Below are 10,647 nucleotides of genomic sequence, written 5' to 3' on the forward strand. Positions count from 1 at the left end.
TTTCTGATTTTCTATTTTTGAATTTTCAGTTACATTCGGCAGTTTGTTAGATTTATTTCATTAATCGACTTTATATTTTGTACCTTTTTATTTTTTGTACTTTTAACGTGATAATTTTCAATATATTTGTTCACTTTTTCTTTGTTTTTCAATTTTCTAGTTTCAATTTTTTTAATTTTTTGATTTTATCTTTCAATAAAATCCAAAACGAAGATTTTTTCTTTATTCTCAAATATTTCAAACTAAATTCCTTGTTTTTTATTATATCTTTATCTTTCACTCTTCAAACATCTTTTTTTAATTGTTTTTTACCCTTTATTTCTTTCTATTATCGTTGAAAATTTTCTATGTCAAATCTTTATGCTTTTATTTGTTTTTTACAATTTCCATTCATATTTCCTGATTTCCTATTTTTGAATTTTCACTTACATTCGGCAGTATTTTTAGATTTATTTCATTAATCAACTTTTTATTTTTGTACTTTCAGCATGATAATTTTCAGTATACTTGTTCAGTTTTTCTCTTTGTTTTACAATTTTCTGGTTGCAAATTTTTAATTTTTTTGATTTTTTAATGAAATCTTTATTTCCTTTTTAATCCAATGACAACAACAATAAATCTTCGAATTTTTAGATTTTGTCTTTATCGTTAAACATTTCAAGTATGAGATCTTTATTTTTTTTATTGTTTTGTCGTTATACGTTTTCAATGTTTTTAATCTTCTAAAAAATCTTCCATTTCCTTAACTTCTTTTTACAGTATTTAAATTAATTTCTTTTCGTCTTTGTTTTCTTACAGAAATAGTGAGATAGTTTTTAGTTTTTTTTTTATTTTTTTGAAGTTCTAATCGTTTCTTTCAAAATTATAAACACTAAAGTCTTAATTTTATACAAACTTGTCCAAGTTTTTTTTCTTTCAATCTTTGAATCTTCCAAATTTTACTCTGAGAAGCTCTGTTTTGGATCTTTAAATTTCTAATTAATTAATTAATTCAGCGATTTTCTTTTTCAATATCTTTAATCCTCAAATCTTGTTATCTTTAAAAAAAAAAATTTTTTGTCATAAATCTACTAAATAATCTACTTTTTGTTCTCGTAGTTTTATATCTTTCTACTTTTTGATATTTCAGTATTATAAATTTTCAAGATATCTGTCGATCTGTGTATTTTTCTCACTTTCAATCTTTTAAATTTTCAATGTTGAATCTACACATTTTTAATTTTTTTATTAAGTTTTGTATCTCCAATAAACTTTCACAATTTTCAATCATTAAATAATTTTTTCTTTGTCCTTAAATATTTTAAGATCTTTAATTTTTTATGTATCTTTAAAAGTTTCAAGAGTACGATTTTTGGTTTCACAATTTCATATATTTCGATCTTTGAATCTTTCAATTTTGTTTAGAATTTTTAGATTCTTTAACTTTTAGAATTTTTCAATAAAAATTCAAAATATTTGTTACCAAATAATCACTAAATTCATTATGTTATTTGAATTTAGGATTTTTCCAAAGATTTATTTGTCGACTGTTCAAGATAATAAAACTTTTCTTCATATTTTTCTAACCGTAGATTTTTTCTTTATCTTCAAATATTTCAAACAAAGATTTTTTTGTTTTTGAATCCTCTTTTTCATTCACGTATCTTCTACTTCTTGATTTCAAGATAGTAGTTTTCAAGATATCTGTCAATGTACAAAAATCTTTCAAAATTTACTATCTTTAAATTATTTGTCTTTGTTGTTGTTTCAAATTTGAGATTTTTAATTTTTGATGATTTTGTTTTATTTCATTTTTATACGCTTTCTATTTTTTAATCTTCCAAGACATATTTCAATCTGTTCATTTTTCTCGATTTCTGTTCTTTTGACGTTCTAATTTTTGTACAATCTTTAAATAAAAATTTCTGTAACCTGGAAAGTAGAAAACATTCCTATATTTTTTGGCAATTTTTGAAAAAATGTATCTCAGTGAAAAATGGTCGTATTTAGATGAAAAAAAGAATAGTTTGAAGCATCAAGTTTCTAGTTTTGAGATCTTTTGTCGAAAAAATTCTCTGATCCACGTTTTTTTTCACAATTTTTGTATTTAGTCTACGGACAAATGCTAAAATTTTTTCCATGTTCGATCTAAGAATTAATTTGAATTAATTTTTAGACTCTGTGACTTTTACATTTTTTCAGTCTTTCACAATTTTGTAAAGTTTAAGAGATTTGTTTCTAAATAATCACCAAATTTACAACGATTTTATGTGTTCTAATCGGAAAAAATAATTAGTAATTCAGATTAACTTATAAAATTAGGTAGTTAGATTGATTTATCGACTATTTTAAATACAATTAATAAAAAAACCAAATAAAATGTCATTGTGCACAGATTTTTGCTAAGGAAATTTAGCAAATAATTGAAACAAACAATAACAAAAGCCCAATTTTCTCATCTTTCCCTGTCTGTAAGAGTGTTTCTCGTCACTTTCATTATCGCTTGCAATAAGTTAATTTTCCTAGTGACTTACTTTATATTTTAGTTTCCTTTGTCGGATGAAACAGGCAATATCATTTGTAGGTAGAAGTCGAACAAAAGGCAGCTGAGCTCGAAACCGATTTCTAATTACAACGCTATGTTCCCTTTGAGCCACATAATTACCCACAACAGCATATTTTTCACATCATTTTTACCCAATCATAATAATAACTTTACTTAACGGTAATATCCTTTACTTTAAGTAATAATAAAATTATAATAGAAAACAAATCACATATAAACATAATTAAAGATTACTAAATGACTAACTCAACGAAACTTTTAGAAAAATGGATTTAAAATTAAAAAAATCCAACTTGACACTGTACATGTTACAAATTCTTAAAAGAGGAGAATTAAACAGATAATTATTGTGTGCAAACGAAATTTTGAATAATTGGTTTGATCTACTATTATACTGTGGGACGTGAAAATTAATTAAATTAATTGAATTTAGTATTAATTAATCAAATTATTTAAAAGTTTATAAACAAAACATAATGCCTGATATCTTCTTCTAATTTCAAGTGTAGAAAGAGACATATAATTAATGAAGAAAAGTTAATTTACTATCAATAAGGCTCGGATTATATGCAAAATGCATATTTGTCATTAAGAGGTATATCAACAAAATTGTAAGTTTTCGATGCATATCTAATGTTTTTTGATTAAAATTAACTAAAAAAATGCATATTTTGCATATTTTGGCAACTTGGTGCATATTTTCTTCAAATCACTAATATCCGATTAAAGATTTCAGTTCAAGTTAAAAATTGGACAATTTAAGAAAAATAACCCGATTACAAAATATTTTAAAGAGAAAACAACCGGTAATTCGTGAGCTAAACTCAAAAAATTAGTTCCCTGCTGAGAGTTTTCTTTTTAAATTCGTTTTATATTGGGTGAATATTAAGTATTGAACCAAGCGGTTTTTTTTAAATCATTTGTTTCCAAAAAATAACAATTAATATAAATTAAAGTAATATAAAAAAATATTTTTAAGAACAAAATTGTGTTTTGTTTTTGAGTTATTCGAGTTTTGTTGTCTAAATTGCGATATACATATGTAAAAAAATAATTTAATATAAAGTAGATAGTTGTAATTCCTTAATCTTGACCTTCATGAGAAAAATGTTTTTTTTTGGTGGGTTGCCATTTAAAAAAAATAATATTTTTGTAGAACTCAAAAACAAAACAAAATTTATTTTTGATAAAACATCACATTTCTATAGAACTTTATAATTCATCAATTAGTTTTTTTCAAAAAATAAATACTTTAAGCAAAAAACGTGATGTGATCTGAAAAGTACAGATTTTTTAGAAAGGGTTAATTACTAGGTTATTAAAATGGCTTGTGTCACGCCAAACCAATTTATTTATTCTTTTATTCATTGTGTGCAGTTCAAGATGACGAAAATACAAAGTTTAGTGTATTCGAGGATAAAAATTTATCCCAACTTTGATTTTTTATTGTTAAAAATTTTGCATATCGATGCATATTTGGAATATATTGGAGCATATTTCTTAATATTTTGTGCATATTTTTGTGAAAATACGCGCATATTTTACGAATTTTTCGTAAATCTCTCACAGACTGTTTTACTATAATTTTTGTACTATTAATAAAATAATTAGAATAATCGATCTTGGGCTGCTGCTCCGGGCCCGGAGTGCCGCCACTGCTGTTTCCGGTTACCGAGGATCAATTGTTTGCTCTTCCATTAGAGAACAGAATCTAGACACTTTGGCAATTTTTTTTCTTTCGCCGATAGCGAAACAAAAACACGACCTGAAATTACTACACAAGTTTGGTGACGTAAGGATTCCTTGTTGTGCCTGCAGGATATTGTGTCGTTGCTATAGCGACTGCAGCTGGGAAAGTCGAAACTCGCAAATTTTCAGTGTGGAAAATTTAAATTTTTCAATGAGGCGGAAAAGCCAACTTACCGTACCATATACCTACATGGTGCTGAGCTTGTCCAAAACTCCTCGAACTTTGAAACTAAAGCTTGTAATTGGAAATCCAACAAGGAGTAGCAATTTCTACAAGGTGAACTAAAAAATAATAATTCTTTCTGAATATACAGGGTGTATCAGAATTTACGCCTCAAAACATGGAAAAAATCTTTGACATTATTTTCTTGTCATTTGACTTTTTTTATGTCAAAGTGATAGATAGAATTTTTTAACATTTTTTCCATATTCCTGGTATCTTTCCTTACATGGCATTTTTTTCTAGGGCGTGAGTTCTGGCGCAGCCTGTATAGAACCAAGAAATAATAATGATACAAAAATAAAATAGCCAAACTTATTTCTCCTTTTAAAGACTTATTTTTATTACAAATTTTTGAATTTCTTCCTTAACTTTTATTTATTGATTTATTTTTTATACAGGGTGATTATTAAAAGACTACAGGCGCTGTAGAATTTTTATTTATGGCTCGACTTCAACAATTAAAAATACAAATTAAATGACTTTTAATATAGTAAAAACTGACAGTTTTAGAATTTTTCTAAATATAATAATAAATTTTGGGCGATATTCAACTTTCTAATTTTATTTTAGTTTCTATTTTTTTCCATTAAATGTTTAAAACGAATTTTTTTTTGTACTCTTTCTACACTTTCTACTTTTTTTCCTATAGCAGATGTTAAATTATATTTTATCAACTTCTTTGAGTAGATAAAGTAGGACTTTAACCGCAAGTAGGTAAAATGTTTTAGTAACCTATAGTAAGGGGGCAACACAATTGGGATTTTTGTACCAAAAATTGTATTTTTTTTTGAAATACTACTGTTTCTTTTTTTAAAAAAAAGTAAAATCTTAGTTTTTATCTTGTTCCAATTCCAATCTTAATTCCAATTTTTTAGTTCTTATGGTTTTCTAGTTTTGAATCAAAACAATTTTGTAGTTTTTGTGATACTTTAAACTCTTTTAGCTTATCTTTTTATTCTTCCAATCTTTAGATTCTGTTGTTTTTATTATAAAAAATTATTTAATCTTCAATTTTTCAATTTTCAAGTTTGAAATTTTCCGAAAAACTATGGAACCAAGCGATTTTATGAATCATTGCTTTCAAAAAATAAAAGTTAAAGTTTTATTCTTGATTGCCATTTTAAAAATTATAAATGTCTCAGAATTTGTATTTTTGAGAAAGGTCCAAAAAACGTTTGGTTCCATTCTTTCTGTTCATCTGGTTTATTAATTTTCAGTTTTGAAACTTTTTCTTTTTCAGCCCTAAGATTCAATTGTGCTTATTTTTACAGAAAATGAGGTAGTTAAAAAAAATTGTGTTAAATATTTTTTTACTCAAAAATTGTAATTTTTTTGAAATTCTGTTTTCTCTTAAAAAAAGATAAATCCTGATTTTTTTATCTGTTTTTTTTCTTATTCGTTGTAATTCTAATCTTATAGTTTCCTAGTTTTGAATCAAAACAATTTCTTATTTTTTGTAATATTTTAAAGTTTTAAATATCTTAAACTCTTTTAGTGTATCTCTTTTAAATCTTTAGATTGTCTTGGTTATCAAACATTTAAAACGTTCAGATCTCCAAATTTTAAACTTTGAAGTTTGAAAAACTAAATACAGGGTGAACAAAAACTGTGGAACCAAGCGGTTTTTTGAAACATTTTTTGAAACATAGGTTACGAATTTGTATTTGGGACACGCTGTATAGTTTATAAATTCTGGGAAAAAACGGAGTTTTTAGTTTGAAAATCGAAAAAGGCAAAAATGACAGCGTTTTTGGTCTAATTCTGTGATTTTTTAGCTTGTTTTTAACAAAATTTTGCGAAATAATTGTGTGAAATGATTACAGTAAATCGAAATAAACCAAAATTAAAAAATTGTGGACCTATTTGTGAAAAAAAACCATCTAAATTGTAAAGTAAATAAATCAAAATAAAACACTGGGTTTTTTTGTATAATTTTGTTATTTTTTTTAATACTGTCCACAATTTTATCAATTTTTGAGTAAAATCAATTAAAGTGATTTATTATTAAATGATTGAGGTCCTTAGAACTCGCTCAATATTGCAACCCAAAAAATTAAATTCACTAAATCCAAGTTGAAAATGTTGCCAAATTTACACCAGTTTTTACCCTAAAAGTTTCAGAGTTTCAGCTTAAAAATCAGTTTAAAATTTTGAAAAAAGCAAAAATATCTCACTTTCGGTTTAATTCTGTAATTTCTCGTCTCGTCTCTCAAAAAAAAAAAAAAGTTTTATTGTTGATTGCCATTTGAAAAATTGTAAATTACAAATTTTTATAAAAAACACAAGATAAAAAATGTTAAATGTCAAATTTTGACAATATTTTCTAAATGTTTGGTACCTTACCTTATTTTTTAAAATTTCTCTCTGGGGCACGAGTTCTGGCCCACTCTGTATAATAAATAAATATAAAAATCGTCATTAGTGCGCATTTTGCTGTTTGCTTTCGAAACTCGATCCATTTTTGAAGAAATAATGTATTGTATAGTCTCAATACACTTGTAGGTACACACTCTCGAGGCGCAATATGATTGTGTTTTGGTATTTTCTTACAAATTGTGAATATCTTATTCCTCCTGTGTGATGCCTTAGAACTCGATAACGCCGCTTGTTGCAGCAGTTACAATGAGGTCGAACTCAACAATAAGACTTCACTTTGTGCTTTTAACAGTGCTTGTTTACGAAAATTGGGTATTACGAAGGGAGAAAAAGCCAACGCGTATTGTTAGTTTCAACGATCCGCTTGTTATTCCAAACGAAGAAAAAACATATTTTTAAAAGGGTTTCACGAGATACATTCATATACAGAGTGAGACCACATTATTTTATTTTCAAACATTTATTTCTTAATGCAATACTGGGTCCACCATTAATTCTCTCTCTAACTAGACTAAATTAATTCACATTGAAAGTCGAAAATCTAATACTAAAATCGTAAGAAATTATGAATTTATAGGTGATTTTAAAAAATGCTGATTACACAAAATATTCGTAATAAAAGTTTAAAGAATCTGGACATTCAAAAAGACAAGGGGCTTAAATAGAGAAAAATACAACGACCGAAATAAGACTAATAATAAAAGATTAAAACTAAGTAGATTGCGAAAATCAAGATTTTGAACTTTAAAGCGAAAAAAATAGATTTTTTTGAAACAATTTTCTTTGAAAATAAGCACAATTGAATCTTAGGATTTAAAAAGAAAAAGCTTCAAAAGTGAAGATAAGGAATTGTATAAGCTATATATTTTTTGAAAAACATTCAAAACATGTATAATATATAATATAAAACATTTCCACATTGCATTTTATAAATTTCTGTGGTTTGAAGAGTCCATTTGACAAAAATTGCGAGGATTTTAATATTCGAAATACTAAGTTTGACATAAAACACAAAATTTTGACTTCTTATTTCCAAGATTTTTCCAATTTTTGTAAGTTCAAAAAAGTGAAGTTATCAAAATTGAGCGTTTTAGACATTGTGAAATTCAAAGTTTTAGGATTTGGCAACATTTCTATCCTTAAAATTGTTCTTCACAAAGATTTTTTAAAGTTAATTTAAAGTAAATTTATTTAATCTAAATTTGAATAACTTTGATATTCTATTTTTTCTTATTTCTAATACTAAAGTAGCTAATGTGTTTCTCACAATATCAACAAAATACTATAACTTGAAAACTATCAAACATAGGTATAGGGAATGTTAATACAGATCGAAGCAAAACTAATTTCTCCTCAATTTAGTGAAAAAAAAATGAGGTGTTTCATTTAGAAAAATTGAGTTAAGGGTATTTGAAGTTTCCTAAACGTAACCTTACATTTTGACGGTTTCTTAATTATTTTTCCAATTATGAATACACCAAAGGAAAGATCTAATCTTTCTCTCTCGTATACCCAAATACGGTTTCAACATAATAAAAAATGGTAGAGTTATCTATTTTTGAATAGGAAGATTCAAATCCAAAAAAAATTTAGGAATAGAGAAAGCTACTAAAAATTAGAACCAAAATTTTAGACAAATTTAATTAGAACTCCCAATACTTCTAAGGGGGGGTTTAACCGGAACAGCCTGTATAATTATAATAAAAACAACAAATAAAGAAACTTTATTACAAACAAAAATAACAGAAGAGTGAAAAAATACAAAATAGTAACAAATCAAAAAGTTTGAGTTTCAAAAAGCATAATGTAAATAGATATTTTGTATTGACTCTGGTTTGAAATGTAGCAAACAACAATCATTAAACAAATTTTAATTGAATAATAAATGTAATTAAAAAGAGCCATAAAAATGTTTCTACAATTACCCGTTTTAATTATTTCCCTCAATTAATTTACACCAAACTTTTGAGCTGTTAAAAATAATTTTTTCCCCCAGCACACATTTTAATTAAGTGATGCGAAATTTCGGTAACCGTATCCGATTTGATCAAAGTTGCAAGTTTTGTAAGGTAAAGAAGGAAAAGGGTGAACAATGGGTAAGTGAGCACGTAATGAAATGCGAGACCGATCAATAATATCCCACAGCGGGCTGATTAAATAGCAGCCTTAACCGGATATTGCCTCCAAATTGTCACCGACTTATTGCAGCCAACACAAGAAAAAAAAAATCACTAATTAACTCGTCATTAGGGGAGGGGAGAGACTGATCCATCATAGCGAGCGGTTATCGCAAACCGACGATGAACCGAACCGAACCTAACCGCCACATCAATCAACGCTGCCACTGCAAGGCCTCGTTTTATCGGGAACAAAAATTCACCACAGAGACTAATGTCGAATTAGATTATCGATTTTCACACAATACGAGACATAACGCGCACTATTATGTTAATTTGCTTTGATATTATGTATTTCTGGAGTAATCCTTGTAATTAATTTGATTCGCTTGCAGCTGCTACAGAATGGTGTTTTCAAAGGACAAATAAAAACATATAATAAAATGTGGAAACACTCACGAACTTGCTTTAGTTTAATTAATTTTTAAATTAGTTGGTTCCGAGCTGTTTTGATCTTCTAAAATTTTCAGAAATAGAAAATTCTAATCTAAAACTCTTAATTTGGAAATCTCTATCGTAGACACAAGAATTTTAAAAACTTTAAAAAACATTTGTGAAGAAGGATTTTAAGGTTTTAAATCTTAAAACTTTGAATAGCACAATTTCTAAAATGCATAAATTTTTGGAATGTAAAAAAATTAAAATCTTGGAAATTGGGGTTCTGGGCTGTTTCAATCTTCTAGAATATTTTTACAAACCTCACAATTCATTCAAAAATTTTAAATTTTAAAGTACAAAATACCAAATAAGTTGTTTTTTCAGGAAATCAAAATTTGTACTAAAAAATCTAATTCTAGACTTTAGACAAGTTGTTTGTAACAAAATTATAAAAATCTGAAACTTTAAATTTGGAAATCTCTATCGTCGACCCAAAAATTTTATTTTAAAAAATATCGTGGAAAAGAATTTTAAGGTTTCCAAACTTGTCACAATAATGTCTAAAACGCACAAATTTTTGGAACTTTACCTTTTTGAACTAAAAAAATTAAAATCTTGGAAATTAGGGGTCAAACTTAGTAGTTCAAATATTAAAATCCTCGCAATTTTGTTACAATAAAAGCCTCGAACTACAGAAATTGATTGTTAAAATTTGAAACTGAAGGTTAAAATTTTTTCAGTCTCAAAACAATCAAACTTTAAAAACTTAGTTTCTGATTCTTAAAAATTTCATAATCTAAATTTTTTTTGTCTTAAAAAAACTTACTTACTTACTTTCTACTCCTAATATTTTTATTTTTTCTAAATTTTTGACTTTTTTTCTCAGGTTATTTTGACAAATATTTCTAACATTCTTTTTATCTGTAATAGATCTAGTCTTTCGCTCTTTAATAAAAATGAAAATCAGAAAACAAATTTTTTCTTAGTTTTTACGCGTTTGTGAGTTACATTTCAATTATTTTCAAAATTTTTCTTAGTCTTAGAAGATTTTACAAGACCAAAATTTCGGATTTAGAAATAAAAGGATCCACTGAAGGTTCAGATCTCTAAAATTTTCAAAAATTGTAGAATTCTTATGGTTTCAAATCTGAATTTTTGAGATCAAACAGAATTTTAAAAATTAAAATCTTGGGTCAAAA

The sequence above is a fragment of the Tribolium madens genome, unplaced genomic scaffold (assembly GCF_015345945.1).
Source record: "Tribolium madens isolate multiple individuals breed KSU strain unplaced genomic scaffold, Tmad_KSU_1.1 Scaffold_91;HRSCAF=231;Tcas5.2_LG7, whole genome shotgun sequence".
Lineage (NCBI taxonomy): Eukaryota > Metazoa > Arthropoda > Insecta > Coleoptera > Tenebrionidae > Tribolium > Tribolium madens.